The 27,915-nt window shown below is 28.2% G+C and overlaps 1 protein-coding gene across 3 annotated transcripts in view; it reads left to right on the top strand.

The window, feature by feature from the left end:
* The window catches only part of LOC114124007 (protein UXT homolog), a 65,401-nt gene that overhangs the window by 32,535 nt on the left and 4,951 nt on the right, over nt 1-27,915 (top strand). The window contains exon 1 of one of the 3 annotated variants that reach the window (XM_050201679.1): nt 24,300-24,427. The exons of the other annotated variants lie outside the window; for them this stretch is intronic. The gene's annotated coding sequence lies outside the window, so the exon portion shown is untranslated. Of the gene's footprint in view, nt 1-24,299; nt 24,428-27,915 lie in introns of those variants that run through there. 3 annotated transcript variants of the gene reach the window in all.

Here is a 27,915-nt window from a genome sequence, read left to right as displayed (position 1 = left end):
ACGTTTTTGTTATTTTGTTTTTTTTTTTATAAACCGTTACAAAATGTTCAAATAAAAGTTCATATAATATAATAGTTTAATATAGTTTACAACTGACGGCACATTGTACAAAAACGAGAAATGCCCTTAAAATGCTTTAATATCATAGTAATATCACACGGTTATCGCTTTGACGGTATGTCAATATTAAATATTGTGGAAAATAACTCGTTAAAATCAATTTTTATCAATATTCTAAAATAACCGAATAACGTTTGTTTTACCGGTGTGTGCTTAGAATTACATTTACTCGTACGATATAATATATTATATATAGCGATAAATCGACAACGAACATGATTATAATAATACAATAAAATACAACATTTTTTTAAAAATATTATGAGAAGTATTCGTACTTTTATCATAAATCGATTGTGTACTAGACTTACCAATACTTAAGATGTTATCTAGATACACGCTACATCAAAACATCGATCTCGAGAATCGAATTTTAGATTCAAGACTAGACTATTGATGTTAGGTTACCTAAAGTAACACATTTGATATACGAGCCGGTAATGAAGCGATAATAAACAATAGTAGTCAAATTTGATTTGTAATATTGGTAGTTGTAAACCAGTTGTTTTGTAAATTTTCCTGCGGGTATCACCTGCTGAGGTTATATACATATATATATTTCAATGCTTCATAATATTTTACCTATTAAACAGCAAATTATGTTTTATGTTTGTAACGATAATTTGTTTTTGTTTTTATTCGTAGCTTATATAGTTATGTTAGCTCTTACTGTCTAGTAAAATAGGTCAAAAATGTGTATACAAAAAAAGTGATACGAAAGCATTTATATAGCTACGGCAATAAATTAATTTGTTTACAATTAATAGGACAACTCAATTCTAAATACGACATTGCTTACAGATTAAGTTTTTAGACTTGCCTCGTTTGCTCCTTTCTTATATTATATTGTGCCTGTAACGTTAATCGATCTAAGGGAAATTTTAAATTTAGTAGTTACAAACGATTGATATAAAACTGAAAATAATTTATTACTGTGGGATTGCCATTTTATTGAGAGATCATAGAAACGGGTTTTCGTAGATTTTCTATGTACAAATATATATACTATATTCTTTAGTTTCGGTTGTTAATTAATCGATTAAAGCTGCTTTGCCGTACAAAACAACAACGTTATATGGCAACGGCAGTGTCGCAAATTGTTGTGTCTATGCGATTTCATTGTCGGCGAATCGGAAATATTTGTAAAATTAACTACTGTAACGTCTGTATAACTGGGTCTGTTTGTCGGCAAATTTGGCGTAAACCGTTTCTCTAAATTATAACCTCGTTTGCTATACCATCAGTCGAATTTATTCTTCCGTCTAATCATGACGTATACGGTGAAAAAACGGTGATAAAATACTAAATAAACAACTGTAGAATCATATAAAACGATTTCTCGTTACACGGTGTACGTTATACATCGCAATTGTTCTTTTAACTTTTAAGGCATCTGCAGAGAAAACGCCCTACCAGTCAAACATTACAGCGATGGTATTTTCGCTCTCAATTACATATCAACGTTTGATTTACACTCATTATCACTTATATATCGTAATCTGTGTTTCTGGACTCACGCGCGTGTGAATCATAGCTGTTTCTATAAACGAAATGTAATTTTGGAATAGGATTGATTTAAAACCGTCCTGCAGCGTCCGTGTGCCATTTTTAAGAGGCAATTAATAACTACCATCGTTTGAATAATATCGATTATTTTATTAGTTTTATTATGCAGTCCGTGCATATATAAGTTATTATTCCTCGGTATACCATTGACAAACACTTTAAAATTTCTATTCCGTTGAACGCTTAAAAACCCCAATAAAATACTCCGAATGGACGAATGAAACTAATTTGCATAAACATATTTACCTATATATTATTATAAATTTAAAATGTCCACAATTCGTTTACATATTTGTAAATGTTATTCAGATATACGATTATATTTCCGAGGAAATGAAGCAATCATTTTAGTATCAGCTATTATTTGTCTATACGTTGTTATGTTTATACGTATGTATAATATTATATAAAATGAGGACTCGTATCGTTTTTAAATTGGTAATTTTACAATATATATAATATAGTTGCACGAGTGGAATATACAATTTATTGTATTTATACATTTGCATAAACTCTGTATGTAAATTGGAACGAACATGTCCTTATGAGCTTTAAATACCTGTATGTATTATAATGTTATTAAAGCTACAAATTAATGTATTTATGAGTTTTATTAGCAAAAAACAAAACCATCTATTTTTATTCATTCAATTTAATCAAAATGTAAAGCGGTATTTTGTGTAGACCTTGAACATAATAATTGTAATAATAATTATAATATGTATTTGTTTAGTAAAAATGTTTGGTTTTTATTTATTTATTTTTTTAATTACATGCATAGTCCACTTGTTTAACTATATCGTTAAAATATGCGTGTCAATATGTGTTTGAAGACATGTTTCCATATGATAAATGATTAATTAGTTATTTTTCAATTAAAAATATTGCCACACCAAACGCCCTATGTAGGCATTCCGTCAATATTATTATTAATCGACAAAATCGGTATTGTGCAACGAAATTGCGTTGTATACTTATTCTTTTGGACGTTTTTTAAACACTATTGTATACATAAATACATAATATTTAATAAAATAATGTATTCGTATTATGTATAGTCTTAACCCGGGTCCTCGTTTGTGTATAATGACGAATATTTATACATTTTAAATATTTAGATTTATCACAGAACGTGTCGGGTTCATGCGAGCAGAATAATTCTATTCATCCTAAACAAATATAAGCGTCTCTCGTAAAAAAAAAAATAACAACAGAAAAAGTCCAAAAGTCTGTACATATTAATAATAATAATAATATACCGATAACAATTTGTGCAACGTTTCGAATTTCTTTTGTTTTCTCAGGTGTTTTCGAGTGTACAACAACAATCGTGGTTACCTACCATTTTTTTTGCCTCTCCTGACTTCCATTGATATGTACTGTGTTAAGTTATTCGACGAAAACGATTTTGATATTTTATGTATGTATTGTAATCGTTATAGCTACGCGTGTGACAACCGACAATCGCATTTATACACATAGGTATATAATATGCGACGTAGGTACACCCAATGAGTTCGTTTAAAATACGACAGCGAGAGTGTTTATTGAATGACATTATATCATAGTATAATATATAGTCGTAACTCGTAAGTAAATACCATTGTGGTTCATTATACCTAAACTATAATATTATTATGATACCGAAATGTTTTTAATTCCCTGGAGTAAAACATATTTCTAAGTACTCTCTTGTAGTAAAAAATGTCACTTAATGATTAGTATTATATACCTAGCTATAATGGATTTTTACTGTTATTGTATTTGTATTCATAATAGTATATGATACACGAAAAACGAGAAAATACAGGTATACAAGTTTTTTACGCTGATAGGTACATAAACCACAGAGTTTTAAAAGGCATGTTTATCGTCACTAAACATATATGGATATGGGTGGTCGTACAATATATTATAGGTATCGAATGATACCTATTGATCAGATTGTCATAACTCATCGTTCATAGAATATATTTTTTTGTGTTTTCCTTTTATCCACATCTAATAGAGTACAACATATAACATTATATTATTTTCCTGGACTTTCAATTTTGTGTCACGTTAAAGTTGTATACGCACGGCGGTCGATTATACTGAACGTTATTCGGACGAACAGACCTCAGTAAAGTTATAATTTTCTCGAGCAGTTTTCCATCTACATAATATATTTATGTATGCACTGTGCATACGTTTTACGAATGAACGGTGTTAAAACAGTAGAATATGCTAGGGAAAAAAGTATAACAATATGTCTATACTCTACAATAATAATATATTCTTAGAAATGTTAATCAACCGAAGGTTATTGGCTATTGCCTATTAGAGTGAGAAATTGTTTTTGAACAGCTCTGAACTTAATTTATTTATTGTGATCGAGTTATATGAAAATAAATGAATAACGATTAAATGTTTAAAAATTGTTAAATTTACTCTACTATAGTTTCTTAGTAACCTGTTACTTCTGCAATGATTTAATAATTTACTTTTAAATTTATTACGTATAGTTTTAATATCATTATTCACGGTCGCTGACCGCTTGAGAAATCATTCACGGAGTACTCCCCAATTAAATCGTATTATATTTAGTATTTACTAACCAAATAACAATTTTTAATCAATGATCGTTTGTGAATTGGGAACATACTTAATTCGACCAGTAAATGGAAGGTTTTGATAAAATTAATTGAACTTATTACTTAACAGAGTACGTCATAATATTATATGAATGCAAGTATATATATATAAATAAAAAATAGACGATGAAGGCGTGTATAGTTTGGCTTGCTACACCTCATTTATATTATTCAAACGCTTAAATTGAGGTGTGGCTAATGACGACTATATACCACATACATATATTATATATATGATATGTATAATATAATATGTGTATGTGTGTTGTACTTCTTCTTTGAATTTTTCTCACCCATGACATTTTTCTCGTCCCTGACAGAGACATTTTTTTCACACGTGCGTCGCGTCGGATATTCGTTCCAGCTACAGAACAAATTATACACGTATATATATATACATATACGTGTATTCATAGGTCTCGTGATGGTCTCTCGCGGTGTTATATAGCGTGCTGACGGTTTTATTCTTCTCTGACGTTTGCGAAATTATAACGTGACGGGAAAAATAACTTTTAACAAATGACACTAGTAGGTAATATTATCTAAGACGTTCGTGTGTTTACTTTGTTGACGAACAGATGTACGAGAATTGCGCGCTTCCACAAACGTCAGTAGAATGTAGATATAGATACACGTGTGACGTGTAGTATGTTTAATAACTTTTTTTTTGAGACATTTGAGAGTTCCGCAGACTTTGGAACGTTAAAAATAAATACAATTTAAAATGTTATCAATTTATCATTGTTTATTCACTATTCACAATACATCACGACTGTTCGGTGCGAAAAATTAAAAATATGCGTTCTTTTACTATTTCAAATATAACGCTTTACTAATATACAAAATTAAAATTAAATTTTACGGAAATACGTAACAGCAATAACTGCAGTTGATGATTATTAATTATTAATACCAAACCTTTTTTTTTTAGTTTTACAATAACATGTTTTCTGTTGTATATTCTGGCTATGAATTTTCATGTATATGTTATTCAGAGTGATTCATTAGACATTTTTACCCTTATATTTTTCTTTAGCAATTAATTTCTTTAAATTTTTGGAATTTTTAAATATATTTTCAAACTCTTGGGATTTTTTTGTATTGGGTACATTTAGGGAGTGCAGCTTTGTGACAATAAATTCAGTTTTTCAAAGATAACTCCCTTTTTACTGCAAATTATTAAGTGAATAGTTTTTTGTTAATAATGTTGATGTACCTAATTCAAATTCCTAACAACTAGTTTCTCTGCTATTACAATGTTTATATTAAGAATGATAGTCCTTAAAAATAGTTTTATTTACAAGAAAAGCAGCTACAAAATTATTAACAGTACAAAAGGAGGGTTATTTTAGAAAATGGAAGTTTGTGCCTCCACAAGATTTTTGTTAAGTAATACAAACAATCTCACAAATTTGAAAATATATCTACAAGTTGTTATAACATTTTCATGATTAAATTCTCAATAACTGCATTATTGGAGAAAAAGGAGCTTGGTGAATCATTCTGTATATTACGTTTATAGCAATGTTCATAATATCATACATTTCTGGCAGTGTTATTAAAAATTATGAATCACTATACTTTGAATTATTTTTAAGTTAAAAATATAACTAAACAAATATTAACGATGAGTAATGGCAAATATTTATTATAATATTCATCAATGCTTAGCGACAACTGTCAATAAAATTGAATTTCAAAAATGCAATACAAATGCCATCTACAGTCAATATTAGTTAAAGCTTATAATTTTTTTTTTTTTTTTGTGTGAGTTTCAAACAGTATTTTATTATGTAAATTAAAAAAAAAGTATCATTTATTTGTTTTAAACTTCAAATGTTGTAAAAATAATATTTCAACAAATATGTTATTATCATTATATATACAACACATCTATTAAAACTGGCATCGATAGACGATAATGATTTATAACCACAAAATATGTAAATCTTAGTTAATTATACTATACATTACGTAATATCATCATAATAAAATAATATCACAAGATTCGTTCGACAGTCTTTATGAAAAAAAATAATAATAATAATAATAATAATTGAAGCTAGATATAAACAAGTATTACAATTTCCATATCTAGTTTTTGATTTTGCTTTCATTAAAAAAAATATATATATTTGATAAATTAGTTGACTAATATACTTAAAGCGTAAAAAAAAAAATCAAATTAATATTGATATTTTGACACGGGAAGATTAAAAATTAAAATGATGGTTTTATATTATATATAGTATATGCATACTACATATTATATAATATTAAATATTCGTATAGTATATATATGTGTGTGTGTAATTAGGGCGGATTTGACATTAGACCAAAACCCATATCAACGCTGAGCATGTGTCTATCGTCATAGTCACGCCATACTACATTTTATTTGTACATGGATAGTTCCCAAAACATGCTCATGCATACTTTTGGCGGAAACGATTAATATTAATATAGCGGAAACGGTATACGCCCATCAAATGCGATAGAACAGTGAAATCGTTACATAGCACATTTGACCGGCTGTGATTGACCCGACTCTTAGGAAGCACTGTATCGGTTTTAATACAATTATCACATTTATTTAGGCCTGAAACAATTCCGCGTAGGTTTCCATTTTGCCGAATGAAATTTAAAATAAAAACCCTAAACTCCAATAGTTTATTTATTAATTATTTATTTTACATTTTTTATTCGAATAAACATAAATAAATAATTTCTCTTATTTTTTTTATCAAATTGTAGATTATCAATTTCACGTAATTTTGCATTTTTAACGGTTTTAAGTTTTTACTAAAACTATATTGTATATAATATTAAGAAAACATAAAATTGACAATTACTCTTAGTGTAATAATTGGTATTGTTATTACTTATAAGTGTTTAATACTAATAATATAAGATCTCTAAAAAAAGTTTGGTAGTAGTCAAATACACAATATACCTACTAATCAATTTCTATTTTAATATTTAATACCTTCAATTTGTATGTTAAAGTATAGTATACTACATAAAACATACTAAAATTAAAAGTTTATACCTACTTTTAATTAAAACATGGTTCTTAAATTGTAAAAATTGTATAGGTAGGTATATTTTTAGTTTAGTAAGAACGATTATTTTTTTGCTGTCTATACAATCATAATAAAGAAGTTACTGAATAGACAGTCAACATGGATATAGCCATATAGGTATTCACAAAATGATTAACCATTTAGAATTTATTATTAATTTAGAAACAATAAGAGGTCATTAGCAAAATACAAAATTATAATATTATGATTTATGATAATTTTTTTCGATATAATATATAATTCATTTTTATTTAAAAAAAAAATTGATATTTATCCTCTATACTATATTGAAAATAAATTAGAGAAAAAAAGTGGAGATACTTTTCCTAAATACTAAAGCATATTCGTTGTTTAACGAATTGGAAGAAATCGTTTTTTAGTTAGAAAACTATTGTTCATTTTTTTATACCTATAATTTTAAATAGTCTGGTTTCATATTTTTGACATAATATTATGTTTGACGATAAAAGTTATTGACCACGAAGCTCGAATCGATTTGTAGATTTTTTACTGGATCGGTAAAACATTTTAAGTTTTTCGTTCCATTAGTTTTAGTATAAAAGATAATTATTGAAATCATAAGATAGGTATAGTCTACCTCTATTCGCTCCGTTTTTCCTGATTCAAAAGTTTTCCAAGAAGGAGGGTCATGTATGTAATTTGCCAATATTTTATATATTTTCTTCCATAAGATTGCAGAAAACTTTTGAAAACACCGGACCACATGAGTTAGATTTCCGCCGGGGAGGAAAACTTTTTGAATTATTTCTCAACTTTTCAATAATCCTCAATACTTGAAACTTTCTTCGATTACCTATTTATTTTATAAACGAGATTTTTTTTTAAAAAACGCTGACCTAATTCGAGTACTATAAACAATATTGAATCTTTTAACAATATGTTTTCTCTCTTTTCTTAAGTTTTTATGCTACTATAAGATGTGAATAGAAATATTCAAATATAAATGCATACTGTTTACTTCTGTCATTTTGTTCATCTTCCCATCGTGGTTATCAATGCCACTCCCAATGTCATTGTTGATTTTTATACAAATATACTGTTTAACGATATTATATATTTTGGACTATACTCTCAATGGTGTCATATTTAATAATTTATTACCTTGAGTACAATTTTTTATTGACTACATTTTCAACCTATACTAATATTTCGAACACTCATTAAATTATATTATACAAACGATTATTTGCATGTGATTATAATGTTTTATTTAGATACGTTTTTATCTTCATTATTGGTTGTCAGTTTTAATTTTAAACATATTGAATTTTATTACAGGAAATAATACTTTATGGCCTTTATGGGTTATATCCCATTTTAGACTCATAAATAACGCATATAATTCATAAAGTTCGCTGCAGGTCGTATACAATAGAAACTATAGCAAGTGTGTTTTCCCTCACCTATTATTAATAGAGGAAAAAATTAATTTTGAAGACTTTTAAACTAATCTTATGTTATTCTGGTATTATATGATATATAGGTATACCTATATATGTATACATATAATTTTGCTTTATTAAAAACTACTTTAAAAATCTATTCAACCAAAATTGATTTTATGAGCGTCAAGATTGCAATTAAGAGTTCGAAGTGCATTTATTTCCACTAAATTGTACGATATTATTGTGTTTTTATTTTATTTTTGACTAAACATTTGTGTTGATTAATCACTATTTTATGCAAACGTATAATATCGTGTAACTCTTTATACTACCAATCGTCGAGGCGAACGGTGTAAGATGAGTGACTGTATATTATATGTTATTGCTATTATACTATCCATTCGTATACATGTTTCAATATCATAATATACACATAATACTGGATATAATATGGAAATAATTCCATAAAAAATATAAAAATTTATCTGACATTTAGAATTAAATTAGGTTTGTACTTTGCATATAAAATGTATGTTACGAAAATATATTAAGACTCTGTTGAAACTGTCTTACACAAGCCAACATTGCAAAAAAATAGTGCTAATAGTCTGAAAACGTATTCAAATTTAATATTTTTAAATAGTAATAAAAATAAAACTCTTTCTTAAAAACTAATCAATTGTTACTAAAGCAAAATTTGTTTATTATAATATTGAAATAGTAAACATGTAATATCTTTTAAATGTTCAATCTTTTTGTTCTTCTAAATAGAAAGCATATCAAAATCGTATGAATAAATCTCTAATCTCTAATATTAAAATTGTTTAATATACAAATATTGACTCGGTTGACCAATTTTATTTGTTACTGTCATAATTTGTATTATAACGATAGGTATTTATTTCGTTTTAATTTTGATTGATATTATTTTTTATCGTACGTTAATAAAATATTACGGTATAGTTGTATAATAAATGTCATATGTTAAACTATACTGTAGTTGTTGAAAAAAATACATAAATGTACCCAAATGACCTTATATTATGATACAATTTGTAACTGTTAAAAAAATACTGAGCATATAACATTTTTGTATATCGCCTTTTCGGCAGATATATATATATATTTCTGTACATGTCTAATAGCACTATTAAAGTTGCACGAGTTTATAATATGTATTTTTTTTCTACGTCCGTTTTCTGACGTTCAACTATTAAATCAGGAAAACAGTCACAGATACATCATTTTTTTTCGCTTCTCTTTGCCTTTGTCACACATCACAGTAATATTAGTGTCGTTAAAACTCCGTTCCCCCCCAGTGAAACGTCAAGCCGTCATTAGAAACGCTCCAGATGCGCTCCATACAGACATAAATGTATATACGTATATATATATATATATATAATATGTGCGTTGTGTGCGTGTGTTCGTCAAAAAAAGAAGAAAAAAGACACGTACAAAGCTGTAGTATGAAAAATGCCCGAAGGGAAAAGTACAATAATATTATATATAATAACAAATTCTTCCTTCGGGTGTGCCGCACGATAACGTTATAAATGGTACGCGACTCTTACTGCATACATATATACATATATTATGTTTTCGTGAGCGTGTAGAATATTATAATTTGAAGTGCGTTTAATTTTTCTCCCCCTGCTAGGCGTTCGGTGGCGATGGAAGTGGCGGCAGTGGCAGCGACGTCCTTTAATTGGGCAACCTCTGCACAAAGAGAGCCCATTGTGTGCAGCGCCTTTCGGACCGCTGCTGGGCGGATGGATATATTATTAATACATATACGATTTTATAATATAATATATACATTGTATACACGGATTACGAAAGCATATATTATAATATTTTATTATTATTATCATTATCATTATTATTATATATGTTATTATGCGTGATTTATGGTCCGAGCGAATAAAATCTATCCGTGCGCAGTCATGCATATGCGTAAAATAGATATTATATAGACTTGACTATATTATAGTAGATATATCTGTAGTTGGAAGAAGGAAGTAGAAATAAAAACTTTTAGTCGATATTAGCGAAACTGCAGGGTTGGGGTTTTCGGTCAACAGCAAAGAAAAAAAAACGAGAAAGAAAAAATTGGCAAATTTTCCGTCTACGTATTGTGTTGTGGCCTGCTATAATATAACACTACATATAGCTATTATTCTAAACATAAATCTCCGATTGTATATGTTTATATGTATATTTATTACGCGTAGGTCGAAAAGCACTCAATGAACCCTATTGTCGGTCGTTAATTATAAATTACTTCATCCCGCACATCCGTCGACCGAGGAACATTTCGATTCGTATAATGTGCTTAGAAAAAAAAATTATAATAATATTATGTAATAACAAACGAATAAATAAATAAATCGAAGTTCATAAACGTATACTATATACATATGCATAATGCTATGTATAATATTGTTTGTTGCGGCCGCCGGATATCGCGTAACCGACAAAATCGAATACGCCGAAAATGTATAATAACGCATCGTCCGGAATTTCTGTATAATATTTATATAATATACTGTATCAAAACGGATCTTGGTGTGCGAAAAAATTGAACGAAAACGAAGGGAAAAAATTACAAATCTGGCAGATGCGCAGATTTTTTCTGTTATTCTTCTCGTATTACAATTGTTGATTTTTTTTCCCCTCGTAGCTATCTATAAATATTATATAAAATATGACTTCGATACGCGTGCATGTATTTATAGTATTGTTTATATGCGTGTGTTCGGTCTTATATGATATATTACATTTTTGTCATTATTAGTAAAAAGTAAAAAGCGATGATTGTGATAAGTATAATATAACTCCAGTCCCCACAAGTGTGCATTTGGGAGGTACAGAACTCACACGCAGGATCGACAAGTGCCATTGGAAAAATATCAATCCTTATAATTATTTCTTTACAGACTTATTTTTTGCAGTCGTTTTACATTTTTGAATACGTCTGTTTAAAAGTATATATAGTATGGTATTATATTACAATAAAATGTATAACACGTTGATAATACGTCTTATATAACAATTGATAAAATATAAGCTGCCGACATCAGCTATATTGTTTTTATTCTTACAAATCTACGACTAACCACTTTTACTGGTATTATATATATAGAGGGAGTGTGCTCCAAAAGTTTCACGTGATTGCCCATCGTCAGTATCTACACAAATGACTGACTATATAATAATGCGAACAAAGACTCGGTTACTTCAGAGAGGCTTGACATTTTTGCCGATATTTTAATCTCTTCACGTTTAGTGTATATATGTATTATTATTGTATAGGTTTTTGAAAATGTTTATTTTTCATTTTGAAAACACAATCTCCGGTGTACTTGACGAATTCGTTGTCATGTCGGGGCGGCCATTCTGGATCGCTTTGCGCCTTCAATGGACTTATACTATCGTATTTAATAAAATACGATATCAACGGCGCGGTAGGCCGGGGACACCGAAACTGTGGCGGTGCGGCATCGCCACCAGTCGCCCGGGTATGCAAACATCACGATTGAATGGTCGTTGTGGTAGGTGGTAGAAAGTAGGGAGTGATGCCGCCGATATTATCGTCATTATCTCACGCCTCTTTAGCACGTTTTCGAAACGTGCTTATCTCGAACCACTCAAAATATACCGTCCGTCCGTATAACCCGTATAATACGTGTATGTATGTATATATATTGAGTATACACATCAAGACGTATAAATGATATACGGGCGAGGGGCGCGAGTTGGACACACAGACACACAAACAGACGAGCGATATAATGCGTGTGTACAGTACCAAAAAATAAAGTGGTTTAAAGGATTTCAAGGTTTTTTTTATGACATCCGAGACACGTTTTGGCGGCGAGCTTGACGCGGTGTGATAAATGCACGAAATCGTAATTCGATAAAGACGCTTTAATTTATTAATCCCCTGCAGCCCTGCAGTAAACTTTTCCGCCACTGATCGGATTTTGTGAAAATTTAAATATCTCTGTTCCCTACAGCAACTGCAACCGACGATCAAAAAACTTTGAGATTCAAATTTCATGGGGGACGGCCTGTTGGCGTCGAATCGAGAAGTAGAATATACCTACTTGGACTATTTTCAGATATATATGTAGGCACATAACAGCAGGCGTACGTACCTATACAAAAATGTCGAAAATTTTCTCTATATAATAAATCATTACGTATTATGGGTTAACTCTCCGCGTCCATTTCACACACACACACACATATATATATATATATATATATATATTATATATATTCGCATCACAGGTATGTCGTTATTTTTATGTGTATTTAATATTCCAATCGCCGGTTTTCGTATATATCTACTGTAGGCACTTAATATGTTACTCGGTACATAGGCGCATTCGTATATTCGTGTATTCAGTGTTCCTATACATAATGGTAATCAACCTCAAACCGAGTATAAATTATAAACTACTCTTTTTTAATTAATACTGTTTTGTATATTACTTCAAAACTCGTTTATTGCTATTAATTCGCTAAAAATAATAACTGCATAGCCGCATGCGGCATGTATAGGTACCGCGAGTTAATTGTTTTATCCTTTATCGTGTCTATGTTTATAACATGAACATTTTACAACACTATTTTATATAATTATAATTACTAAAAAGTTACTCACTTAAATATTCTTAATATTAGTCTTTGGAGCGTGAGAATTAGTTTTCCGACAATAGAATTTAAAAGAAAAAAAATTTAAATAATATTATAAGACGATTTTTAGCACGAAATATAAATAATGTATTTTGTATTGAGTGTGCAAACTTGTTTAATAAGTGTAGTTATAAAATTTAAATTAGTCATGATTTCGATCAGGTACTTTGAAAAATTAATTAATGTAATAAATTAAATAAAAAATATGTAGACGTCATATTTTGGGGAACCGGCAGAGTAATAAAATAATAATATAATACTAACAATACTAAATAGTAATAATATTTTTGAATTATTAAACATTATAAAAAAAGAAATTGAATTAGTTATATTATATTAAAAATGAAATTGTTTATTATGCATATTGCATATATATATTATATACATACTATGGATTCTCCAAATTACATATTATATACTATATTTACAGGTAGAATCAAAAATATATTATTTACATAATTGTTCTGTGTAAAAAAAAATTAACTTGCATTAAATGTTTAAAAATACTTATTTACGAAAAATATTTTTCATTATATAATATATATAGGTATATATAAATATTAGATACAGAAAAGATTAATAATTTATAGTTTTTACAGCTTAACTGTTCGCGTAGTTTTTTAGTGGCATTTCGTTTTCAAATTACCTTAAGACTTTTATGTTTAAATTAGTAAAGCGGCCTTGTTTAGCAAATAGCACCTCGGGACTTAAAATCCGGTATTAAATTATTATCCCAGGGAAAATATGTACGTGTTGATCGTAGTGATCATACCTAAAAAAAAAAGTTATTGAACATTAATTTCAAACTGGTATCCCGATACTAAGACATGCAGCTGTCTTGATAATTACAAGCGTATTATTATATTATATTTTATTAGAGACGTTATTGGCGAGCCGAAATACGTACTATATAAATAATATATTATTATTCTTAGATTACATTGACACGCAGCGAAAATTATACTAATAATTATTATTTTAGAACTCCTGTTGCGTTTTATGATATTATATATACATTTCGTAGAGGTTTAATGATAATAACATATGGACGGTAGAAAATAACCGAAATGGTATTCATGCAACACGCGTATAGTTCAAATTGTAGTAGTAATAACAGATTATAAACATATCATAATATCAGTCTGTAGGATGTGCACCATCGTTTAAGGTACATTATTGTTAGAAAATTGATTCACTCGTTCTGTAGTTGGATCAACCTCTATACTCATTACACACGTAAAATCATTGACGATATTAACGTGTTAATTATTTCCGATGAATTTGCTCGATAATATTATGTTCACGTAATACATGGTGTGTTCATCATGACGTGTATTTACTCAATGGAAGGTGAAAATAATAATATTTTCAAAAATAAAATTCCTTGAGCCTTTTTGACATTTGAACCTATTGGCAGACTCTCGTGGAATAACGTTCATTTATATTTTTTCGGCCCTTACATTTTTTTTTATCAGCAATGAGCAGAATGTCGACACGGTTGTTCGCTGTTTGCTCGTAATTAATTGGAAAAATATGTTGTGTACCTGAGAGAATATCATTATTATAATAAAGGCAAACTAAAGAGATAAAACTATTTTGAAATAATTCCTTGTTTGTCAATAATAATTAATAAATCATGGTTTAGAACGAAATGATAATCATAATTGTAAATAGGACATGAACGGATTATGTATACATGTAAATTGTTTTAATGATATACATATTTGCAGCAATTGTTTTATCTGTTTTGAGTATGCTTTTATTATATTATATATATTTTATATAATCCCAAAAAACTATACGTTTAGTATTTAAATTTAAATAACAATCAATTCCTATCTTAAAATTATTAATATTACAATACAAAAATTATTCACTCAGTACATGTTCTTAGTAGTATTTAAATATTACACAACACTTTCATTTTGATTATCAACACTGATAAGTGATAAGTTAAATTAAATGTTTAGAATAATAATTAATTGTAAATAGTTTGGTAGGTACCTTACCTTGGTAGGTAATTTTAAAACCTGCATCATATACTAATCAAAATAATAATTGTTTTAGCTATCAATAATTATATTTCTTTAAACATATTTCTTTACACCGTATTCGATTATAGAAGAATGAAATGATTTTAGTTTTTAAATTTTTTTTTTTTACTATTTTAAATTCTTTTAGTTCTATAAAATCAAACACAACATGCACATTATCGAATGTAGATAAACTATGGTGATTTATCCCTACAGGATATTGATATCAACCACGAATATATCATAAATTATAGTTTATAGCCATTACTATATTTATATTTTATAAAGATTTACCTACTATAGCGAGGGATGTAATAATATTATTAATGTTATCATTGATTTTATACAATGATATCATGTGATTCATTACTTCTAGACCATAATATATGAATAATAAATATTCTATTTTTATATCAATATATAATGTAATATATATATATAATGTCCTTAATGTATAATATATAAAATGTATGTAATAAAATTTAAAATGTTATCATCTTATAATTTATAACGTTAATCTTTTTGAATTTATTGAGAACTATACATATCGCAGTATATTTTATATAGTTTTACTTTATTAATTTTGTGTTTGTCTTAACCAATGATATCACTAACCATTAATTGTTTGTACTTAGTAATGTTCTACACATTCATTGTTTGTATCTATTTAGATATACACAGTCTCAATGAATAGATAAACAATTATCATCATATTTATTAAATTTTTGTTAGCACAATTAACATTCAAACCGATGATCAAATATGAATTATTTTATTTTCAAAGTAAAAATCAACGTTTAGATATATTTTATACTAAATAACATTATAGCTTTGTAATTTCAGTATTCACTAGACAATAAGACAAACAATTACGACTATTGGTAATATTTGTTTTTAATAATCACTTAGTATAATTAGTAATAAATTATGTAAGAATATTTATTCTAAATGACTTATTGACGTTGACAAATGATAGAACTTCCCTTCAAAAATAATTTCATCGCTTAACTGTTTGTGATATTGGTCAATGAAAAAAATAGTTTCTTACCCATACTAACTCTGAAAATTCAATCATATTAATAATGTGATTACATTATTCATCCGAACAATATTCTCTTGCTAATCAATATTCAACTGGATTATTTATTATTCTATGATTACTGATGTCTATATATTATAAACTTATTGCCGTGAGTATGGAATGTTTCGACATCAGCAACTTATTGGAGAACTATTTTAGTATATTACCATTGGCATTCGATAAACGTTCGGTTTTGTTCTAACTAGAGACTAAAATGACGATAGTTTCCTAACGTTGTTCCCATGTTGCCGGTGTGCCAAACAACAATATTTGTTTTAAAAATGACAAGAATGACGTGAAAAATGCACGCACGCACTCACACGTGATTATTTATACTCATATACGCATCAATGATTGTTTCTAAAAAAAATTGTTAGTGCTTGACTGCCAATGGAGTATGATAAAAAAATATATAATAGGGTATAATCGGTTTTTTCTGATTTTTTTTTTTTTATTGCCTAACGACAATTTTTCGTTGTACGATTTCTGCGAACGGGATGCGTACCAGTATTACATCTGGTAGTATAATACCAGGCACCAGCCATATATTTCCTATTTGAAAAACATGTTCGCGGTACGTGTGTCGGGTCTTGAAAATAAATAAAAATAAAAATCTACACTAATCGATCAGGATTCGAGCAACGACCATTTATCGACCTTCCGGCCGGATGGTATTAATTAAATACAAAAAATCCAGATGGTGTGTCCGTGCAATCGTTTCCTCCTCCTCGGACGGGTCGACCCCGCCGCGACTAAAATAACATAATGTCCGTCCGTCCGTCCGTCCGTCCGTCCACGATCGTGTGCAGTGTTCGGTATGTACGCCACATTGTTATATACTGTTGTATACAATATTATTATTATTATTATTATTATATCATTATAATATGGGCAGGCGCATTTGGTGGTGTTCTTTTCGTGAAATTACATATGCGTTATATATCTCCAATGGCCATCCGGCAATTCTAATCGTGTTTTAACGAAACATCGATGTATCTGTATATATGTGTATTTATACGTACTCCCGGCGACAACAGTAAGAATAATAATTATTATGGAAAAATAATAATAATAGGAACAATCGTAAAAAAAAAAAAAAACACCGCGCGTTCGATACGTCCATGTGAAAAACTTCTGTCTGCATGGTGCGTCCGAACACGCGGGGTCATCACGTATGTACGTGCAGCGGTGTACTGCTGCAGCTTACACAACCGGCCCGGTATATACCCGTATACATGTTAAGACCGCGTACACCAGAAATACGAGATATTGCTGCGGTATACCGCTGGAATAAAATATACGTTTGTGCAGCGTGCGCGACGACACAAACACGTCTCGTCGTATTATTATATAGGTAGGCAGATAGGTACTACAGGTATAATGCTGCGTGTCTGGTGTTTCATCAAAAACCGTATTGTAAATCATCGGGAAGATTACAAAACCGTGTACGACCTTTTACGACGAATATTGTCGGAAGAAAGTGCGCGTGAGCCGAGCGAGGAATTTTTTTTTCCATCCTTAAACGAAAAGAAAAAAAAATTCACCGCCCGTCTGCGCCGTTGACCGTCGTTGTCGTCGTCGTCGTCGTTGTTGTTTGGCCTGTATTATACGAGACTTGTATCGAATGTCCATCTATATATACCTATTATATGTATTATTATGCTGTACAATGCTGTATGTACATATCGATAGGAGGTTACCTATATACCTACACATTTATTATGTATTTGTGTGTATATTAATATAATATAAGCAGTAAAATGTACTTCTATAAAGTTACGCGTGCAACAATAATGATAATAATAATAAAGCATAACGCATAATATTGTTACTGTGTGAAAATAATATGTCGAATTGTCGTTACTTCGATTTACATCCAAACCGTCGCAGTTAATAATATTATATATAGGTGCCTATTATTATCGTTAGCGTGCTGTTTATACGTGCGTGTTCATTATACTTTTTTAGTACACTCGTGACGTCTTCAGAATCATTAATTTATTATATTTTAGTATAATAATAGGTGATTGTCATTTGTACCGGAACACGGATGACGTGGTTAATGAACGGCAGACATAGTATTATCAGCTATCAAGTCAAATGTCTAGGTTAGTTCCTCACAGTAAAAATTAAAAAATGTTTATAATTATATTGACACATAATTCATTTTTTTCTTATAACTATTATACAACTAATATCATCAATAATTCTTGAACATTGCACAAGCCTAGAAGCAACCACGTGTGAATATAAAACTCTTCGAATCTATTGATATTTCTGATTTCACACTATCACATTTTGATGTTAAATGATGGCTACAATTACATTAAAAAAAAAAAAACAGTTAAATTATGTTTGTACGTGTTGATAATGAAAGACGCGGTAATCATATAAAAATAGTAATATAATTAGTATTAGGTAAATCTAAACTAACGTAGAATCAGATAACTATTTTCATTCGCAATAGTTTTTTCCTAATTGTGTTTGTGCTCTAATCTTATTGACTCGGATTGTACCTACCCGGACAGTATCAAACTATATTATTATATAATTTCATAAAATATTTTATTTGTTCGTTCGACCTTAGGTGTTTTTTATACCGTGTTCTATACATTGTATGACAGCGTAAATGATGAAGGATGATGAGGTATGCGCTCGTCAACAACGCAATGGCTGTTAGCATACTATAATAAATTAATCATTTTTAATCATACGCTGGAATAATTTGACAAATGCTTCATAGTTTAACTAAAGTTAAATTACCATATGTATCACATGTAGTTATCAGTCGTTTGTTTTTATTTTTGAGCATTACAATTTAATTATATAAATTTAAATTCAAAGGTGTGCCCAGTCTTACTATGATTACTCACGTATTAAAATACAAATATTATATTATAATTATTATACTTCATAGTATAGGTAGGTAGGTACTTAATAAATTAATACATAGTTAAGATACGCAATAAAATTAGTAATTCATATATTTAATATGAGCAATCACATTTTGCAATAAACATAAACTTATTGATATTCAAAAAATAAAAGCTTTTAACATACATAAAAAATAAATGATAACAATTTAATACAATACAATTAAATTTTATTTTCGAATCATTAATCAACATAAATTATGGATAAGGATATATAAAAAACTATTTATTTTTAAATACACATCAACAGCAAGGTTATTATAGCGTTTTCTAAACCTATAAGATATTATAAATTAAATAGTTATGTGTAGGTATGTGGTTGTAGTTTAATGTAGGTATAATATTTACTATTAATTACATACAATAAATTAGATAGACATAGTAAAATAATAATAGCTAAAATTAAATTATATAGCTCCAATAAATGTAAAAAAATGTATTAGCTGAGTGATGGTTTCTGGATTTGGTAAAAAATTTAGTTTACAAAGGTTATTTTAGACATTTGGTGAAAATGTGTTTGACTGTGTCTGTGTGGTGCATGAGTCATGAAAAAATGGTACTATTACTATTTACTTTAGTAACTATAGTTGCTATTAATTAAATTTCTATAAGAATTAATACCTCCATAGACTTAACATTCTCCGTAGCCATAGGATAATATAAACTAAAATTTATAGAAAAATAAAGATTATGTAAATAATCAATTAGTATTATATTTACTTTAATTTGTCAATATTATATTATAATTACTTACAAAATATATTTTAATAAGTTTTGTCATCATTTTTTTTAAATATACTTACATTAATAAATTAATCATTTAAGGAAATTTAAATATAAGTAGGTACTTATTTTTTTTTACATTTTACAATAGAGTTATACCATTTAAAATTTTTACTCCTATAGTAAAATAACATATATCTTATGTTGTCATGTCGATTTGAGAGATACGTCAAATTACTGAAAATCTCGCATGGTTACCCATACGTCACTCGGTAATGTTTGACATGATATTTTAACTTTGACAATGCTTCACTTAAAAACCTGCCATGTCACGTTGGCCTACTTTTTATTACATTTAATGATTAAACTAAAAAAATTGAACCACCAAAAATGTAACATCATTATACATCGACATATACGACGAATTGTCATTGTTAAAACTATAAAACTAATCCTAACGAACAATGTCTTAGTTGAAGTATGTTTTTTTATCTTAACTAAATAGTATACTGGTAATTAGAATTATCAGTCCATATATGTTTAAATCCTAATAAGTATATATGTGTAAAAAACGTTTCACTCACTTTGTCCATATATTATCGTTGGTGAAATATCGGACATTTTTTTAAGGGATTAATGCTTTAGGAATGTTTAAGCCCCTTATTTCTTTACCCTCCGTTCTTAATGTCAATATAATCATTAATCACCAACAATGTACACTAATATAAAACGCATTAAAGTCAGTATTTTATAGCGTTTTTAAATATGTATACATAGTATAGTGTATACTATTATTTTCCTCGTATTTTTAAAAAATGTGTTGTAAAAAATACGGCGTGGTATCTTAAAATCTTGCATTCGTGTTCCTTGACACAATTTATGTGAAATGTGCTTATTGTTGTTGACTTGACATCCATGCGTGTATACTCGGAAGTATATACATTTTAATTTTTTTTTTCATACTTGCTTCTAATTAACTCTATATTATGTATGAACAGATTTTTTATTTTTTTTTATTACGAGACATTTTTTATTTTTTTAGGAACGGATTATGTAACGTATTCATGTTATTATTTTGTTTCTGTTTGTAGGCTTTTATAGAAACTATATTATCTTTTAAAATAATGTGCTATTCTATTTATATACATTTTTTACGAACATCAATTCATGGTTTTTTCTAAGCCTCTTCATATAAAGGGTACGTCTAATGCGATTTGCTGTATTTTGGCATACTTCACGTTGTTCTTGTTAAAAACCATTATGGCGCCAATGAATGTCGCCACCTGAATAAAACGCTGAGTTTTTGTATATATTTTTAAAGTATAAACAATGTAGCTATTGTCTACAGGTGATTTGTTTTGCCCTTTTTTATGGCATACTTGCATAGCTTCTAGAAAAAATAAACACATACCTTATAAATAGTTTCGACTCAAAAAATATAAAGGTATTCGTGTATTTAAAAGTAAAATAACTGGTTATTATAAATTTTGAATATTTAATCATGAATTGAATTCATAATAACAATAATATACTAACAATTATGAAAAAAATAGTCTATCTTATAAATTAGTTCTATGCACATTTTGAATAAACAAAAATAATAGCTTTGAGTAGGTGGTATTACACACTATAATTTATTTATTTTATAAATATATATTATTTATATAGTATTGTGAAGTAGGATAATTGATTATTCAACACTACACAACACAACAAAATGTTCAAATTAGATAAATGTTTTTTCCCTTTTTAAATTTATTGTTCTGTTGTTAATCATGAAAAGGTATATAAAATATGAAAACTAATAATGCTTCTATTAAAGTGATAAATATATGTATATACCTATTATATTATTATGATTTATGACTTATTTAATTTTTTTTTTTTTTGTAAAATCAAATGCATTACATTATTTCATAAAAAATCGTTCATTAAATATACTTAAACACGAACACTGAGAATGTTTGTTAATTTAAAAAAAACCTTTTCACTTGAATTAATCTTAAAAGTTTTTGATGATATAAGCTCTTAAAGCATTGTTTCAAATATATGTAAATGTTAAACATATTCACAAGCCACAACATAGATAAAGAAATTAATAATTAATACTACCTATTTAGTATACAAATAATATCGTATATCATATTAATGTAACGATAACGTCAAAACAGACGTGGATTATAAAAATTAATTCTTTTATAATTTATTGAGATTAGTATATTGTAATGATAAACAAATCAGACATTTTATTAAAATTGAATATTATTCATACAATATAGCAACGGATAGCATAAGGTACAGTAAATGTATTAACGTTCAATTTGAGATAAATTTACGTCGAAAATATAAATATATTATGTACAGCGTTGAACATTTTAATCGTTCTTTTCATATAAAATTGATATTTTCATAATATATATATTGTACAAGAGGAGAATGTACTAAAATGTCTGCAGTAAAGAATAAGTTGAAAGTGGAACTTCGCATCATTTTAGTTATATATCTATGATAATTGATAATAGCGGTGCAAAAACTAATAACCGTTAAATTCGGGAATATAATATAGGTAGTATTATATCGTTCAAAAACCATATCATTAATGTGTGTGCGTGCTCATATAGTTTATACTATATACGTAATAATAATTACATCACGCGCATTGACAAACGTGAGGTCCCCTGGTCCGGAAACTTTTTAATGGGTCGCGACAAAAGTGCACAGTTTTTGAAACTATAGACACACACTTGCGGTGGCCCCACAAAGAGAATCAAGACTTTTAGAAAACGGTGGACCTGTACTCTCCCTCACCACTGGGATCGCCCGTCGCGGACCAATTCAAAATTCTACTGGAATATATATATATTTGCAATAGTCGTATATCGCTAGTAGCCTTTATTCGTTTGGCGAAAAAGGAAAACTTTGTCACGAGACCCTTTTCGTTCCGGTGGCGAGAGGAGGAGACTTTTTGGGCCGAGTATACATACAAACCGTTCGAAATCGACGAGCACGAATCGAGTCGTAATTAAAAAAATATATTTTTGTTATTGTTCGGTGCACGACATGCACTCTCTCCAACCGAATACTGTGACTGTACGCCACGCAAAATCATTATTAACATCATCGTCGTGATTACCTATATATAATATGCAAGAGAATAGACCGTTTTTTTCTTCACAATAGTTTTTAATTTTCAAGACATGAACCTCAAACGGGTTACATTGTACAATGTACATGCGCGTATGTAATATACATTTTATTATGTAGGTACCCCCTCCCCCCACCGAACAATACCAAATATATTTCGATAAAAGTCGGGTCTTTGGTTTTCATGCACGCACGTGGTCCCAATTTACAGATACAATATAGTATAATGTATATATTATATTATATATATTATACTATTGCACACACGCACCCAAATACAGATGCGATTCGTCGCGTGATGTATAATTATTGATGGTCCCCGGTGTACTTGCAATTATTATTACACGCGGATATACAGTATAGGTTGTTCGTTATTGTTTTATATCAATAATACGTACGTGTTATAACGAAAAACAGCTGTTGTAGAATAATAATTGTATATGGGGCGTGTACCCGGCGCGCATATTATCGGTGGACCGCGTGATGGACTCGACTTGCGTTTTCGACACGCAGATATGATATTATATTATGTAGTATGTCCAATTTTTTATCATTTTTTTTTTTCAATATACGCAGGGAAAATAAAAAAAACCTCCCCTCTCGATTACGGAGTGCGTTTAGAGCGTGGAAACCGTTCGTATTTCGACGACGCTGTGTATATCGTATAATACATATATTTATGTGTTATAGTAACCACCGTAGTGCGTAGTGATAATCGAATTACGCAATATAAAACGAACGGTCTCATAGCAATGCGAAATCGTCTGCTGAGAAAACAAGTCGTTTTTGTTGCGCTGTGTGTATACCTATATAAAATATACAGACGAGTTCGTACGAAAATCGTTACGGACGTCCGAGTATGCGAGTTAAGTTTTCGCTGAACAAACATAATATTGTAGATACACGTTTTTCTTTAATTCCATTGTTTCAAAACAGTTTTACAAACAATCGAATTTTTTTCGAATACACATGGGATCGTAAATAAAGCGTGCTATAGGAACGTAAATATAATGTTAAACATATACTCATATTTTGATGTGATCGTTGTTTGATAATAAAATTAACGCTGACCGAGATAAAGTATATAAAACCAACCTCTTAAAAGATATTATTCGATTGTTTTTACGTTGAATGAACGTGATTTTCAGTTATACTGCCCATGACGTCATATGGCTATATCTAAAACTATGTACGATCCCACTCGGTACACGATACAGTTTTTTTTTATTGTTATTCTGCGTATTAGTTGATCATTCTGATAGTGTACTTCACCTTTTAGATATCACACAAAATATTTAGTAGTCATGGAGATTTTAGATAATTAAATATTTTTCTTTATAACACCTTTATTAATATAACTATTGAAATAAAAATATCAAAAGAATAAAAATCGAGTGATTAGGATAGCAATGCAGCTCGTTGTAAAGTCTAATTTTGATATGTACATATTTTGTCATTTTTCCCCGCAGCGTTTAGACGCCGAACAATTTTAATTATATTTTAACTCTCCACAAATAAAATAGAATAGATTAAAACTCTATTATATTCTTATTGGTAATTACTTCCTATTTTTTTTACTAAATACAATGTACATTACTACATTAGTGATTAAAAAACCTACTTATTGGCTTTGAATGTGTTTGGAAAAGATTAATTACTTATTAAGTTTCGAAAAATTTCGTGACATAAAAAATAGTCTCAAAAGTAGCAACTTCTGTATTCTTTATATACAAACTATTTCGTTCTTACCTTACAAATCAATCAAACCCTCTGCTTTTAACTCTGACAATATTCCAGTTAATTTTACCAGAAGACTAAGAGAAACTAATATTGAAACTTATCGAAATTTAAACTTAATTAATAGAAAAATGTATTTGTATATTTTATATAATATCACGTCAAAAGCATTAATACTGAGAAATTCCTTGAATCCAATGTTACCCAACCTATAAGCTGCGAAATATTTTGAAATATATGAAAATAATTTTAGCTGTCAATTTATAAATGATTAAGATATGTTTTATTTGATATATCTACTCAAAATAATGTGAAGTATAACTAAAGTATTGTAGAATATAGAACACAGGTTTGTAACGGTTATATCAATATATTTTCGTAAAGTTAATATTATTTTATTACGATTATGAAAAATTTGTTGTCGTATCGGTAAATGCGTTTATGACTGTTTATGTGGTATCGATCGATTGTCTATACAGTTGAGTAATGAACAGCACACCGAGACTACTACAGTAGGTACAAATGAATTTTAATACCTATATATTTCACCTACATATTATTTTAGTTTAAAAAAATTATGTGTTTATTATTCAATATTGTATTATATTAAAATTCAATGATAAAATTACCTTAAATAAAAATTATTATTAATAATACTATATTATTAACATTTATATATATATTTTTTTTTGTGTGGGACGTGGGTGGTGGTAGTCGTGTAACCAACAAACGGTATACATGTGGGTTGGGAAATACTGCTTTAATCTATATTTTCATTTCTAAATAACTATAACTTTAATTACTATGCGTATTGTAAATTACCTAGGCGCATTCTATAGAATATATTATACTATACTTCTAATCGATATATAAAAATAAATAAAATACTTAATAAGTAAATTTTTTCTATCTTTTTATTCTACAAATTTATTATCTTTTTGTACTTTTTTCTCAGACCTTTTCTCCTGGACTTTTTTATATTAACATCTAGTATCTAGACTAGTGATTGCATTTGGAAGCTACAAAAAACATACATTGATTGATTAACCGATATTTCCAATAGTTAATTGAGTGTAAAATAGACTACAGAGTTAACAAATTTTATATCTATATAATATACTGCAATGGGTTTTATTGAAATAGCTACAAAGTGTGCACATGCAAGTGTCTATAACCAGTGTCATTTAAATATTATTTTTTTGATTTTTTATATCGATGTGTAGAGCTTAGAATTGTTAGTGTAAAAAATTTATTTTAATCAACTAAATTATTTTCTCGGCTATTTACTTCACATAAAATATTTTTTGAATTTTTCTCTAATTGGTTTCGACAAATTTAGAAAATCTTAATCATATATAGCTAATTACATAATATTATGTTTATAATTTATACGGCCTTCAAATAATACATAATATTGTACTTTTAATCCGTATAGTATAGCTTATTACTTACATATAGTTATAAACTTATAACTTATGATATTGTTAATATGGTAATTTTAAGTATACGTCTTTAGTATATATATATATATATATATAAAATAGGTAATAAACAGAGATACATTATCTTTGTAGCTGATTTTTATAATCATTATTAAGACGTACAATTTTATTATATCAATTATAATCATTAATGCAATAATCAACAAAATGTATATCGCACCTACCTACTTATGTGTTTGTTTTTAAATTGATCATTATATAGGTATTGTACTCAAACAATACAATTAACAAATACGAATTAATATCTAAAGTTCTTTGATAAAAATTATAATGCCATTTCTGGGGAATGACACCATGGACTTATTTAGATTTAATAGCTAGTAAGTAGTTTAAATTGTTTTTGATATAATCTTTCGAGAACTTCAAGTACGTTCTTGAGATGTATTTCGATAGGTATAATATAAAATTCTACTTGAAGTTAATTGACGACTATATTTAAAAACACTTATGAGATAAAAATGTTTACTATTTTTGTAAATAATCTTAGTCATTTCGTCATTTATATAGCTATATTAAGTACATAATTCAATAATAATAAATAATATTTTATTAATGTATAATAATTTATGTACTTATTATGATGATATTATACACGTACCTACACGCTGATTATATGAATTATGTATAATATGCTATATATATAATTATTAATTACTATTATGTTTATATTATGTCATATAATCTAAAATACGCGAAATAATTATCTTAATGAAATTTAAATACAAAACAACCTTATTGAAGAAAATTCGGAAGTAAATAATACGCTGTAAGTGAATTAAACAGATTAAATACGAGTATTTTTCATAGGAAAATTGATTTCTGTATTCTTTTGTAAATTGCATTCCTAACAAATCAAATGAATCATCCGTAAACAACAGTTTTTTAGTTTTCTTTATTATCTCATATAAATAGATAGATAAAAGCTTCTAACAGATCCAATAAAATTATGTTTTCGGAGAACAAATCTCGTGTTCGAGTTTCTAAAATGTTGGTCGTTTGAAGTATAATATTCATCTCCGAGAAAACTTTCGTTTACTCTGCAGGTTTTTTTATTCCTTTTTTATTTTTACGCCCAATTTGTAAATTTGTAAATTATCAATTCATTTTGATTAATGTCCATACACTTACATACACATCATGTACACGTGTAAAATCAAGGCAGTCTAATTGTAATGTTTTTTTATTTATGTATATATAATATTTATAAATGAAAAAAACGGTATGTAGATATAGTTTTATAATGCATTTAT

This window comes from Aphis gossypii, chromosome 2, assembly GCF_020184175.1.
Source record: "Aphis gossypii isolate Hap1 chromosome 2, ASM2018417v2, whole genome shotgun sequence".
Classification (NCBI taxonomy): Eukaryota; Metazoa; Arthropoda; class Insecta; order Hemiptera; family Aphididae; genus Aphis; species Aphis gossypii.
This window is presented reverse-complemented; position numbering and strand designations above follow the sequence as displayed.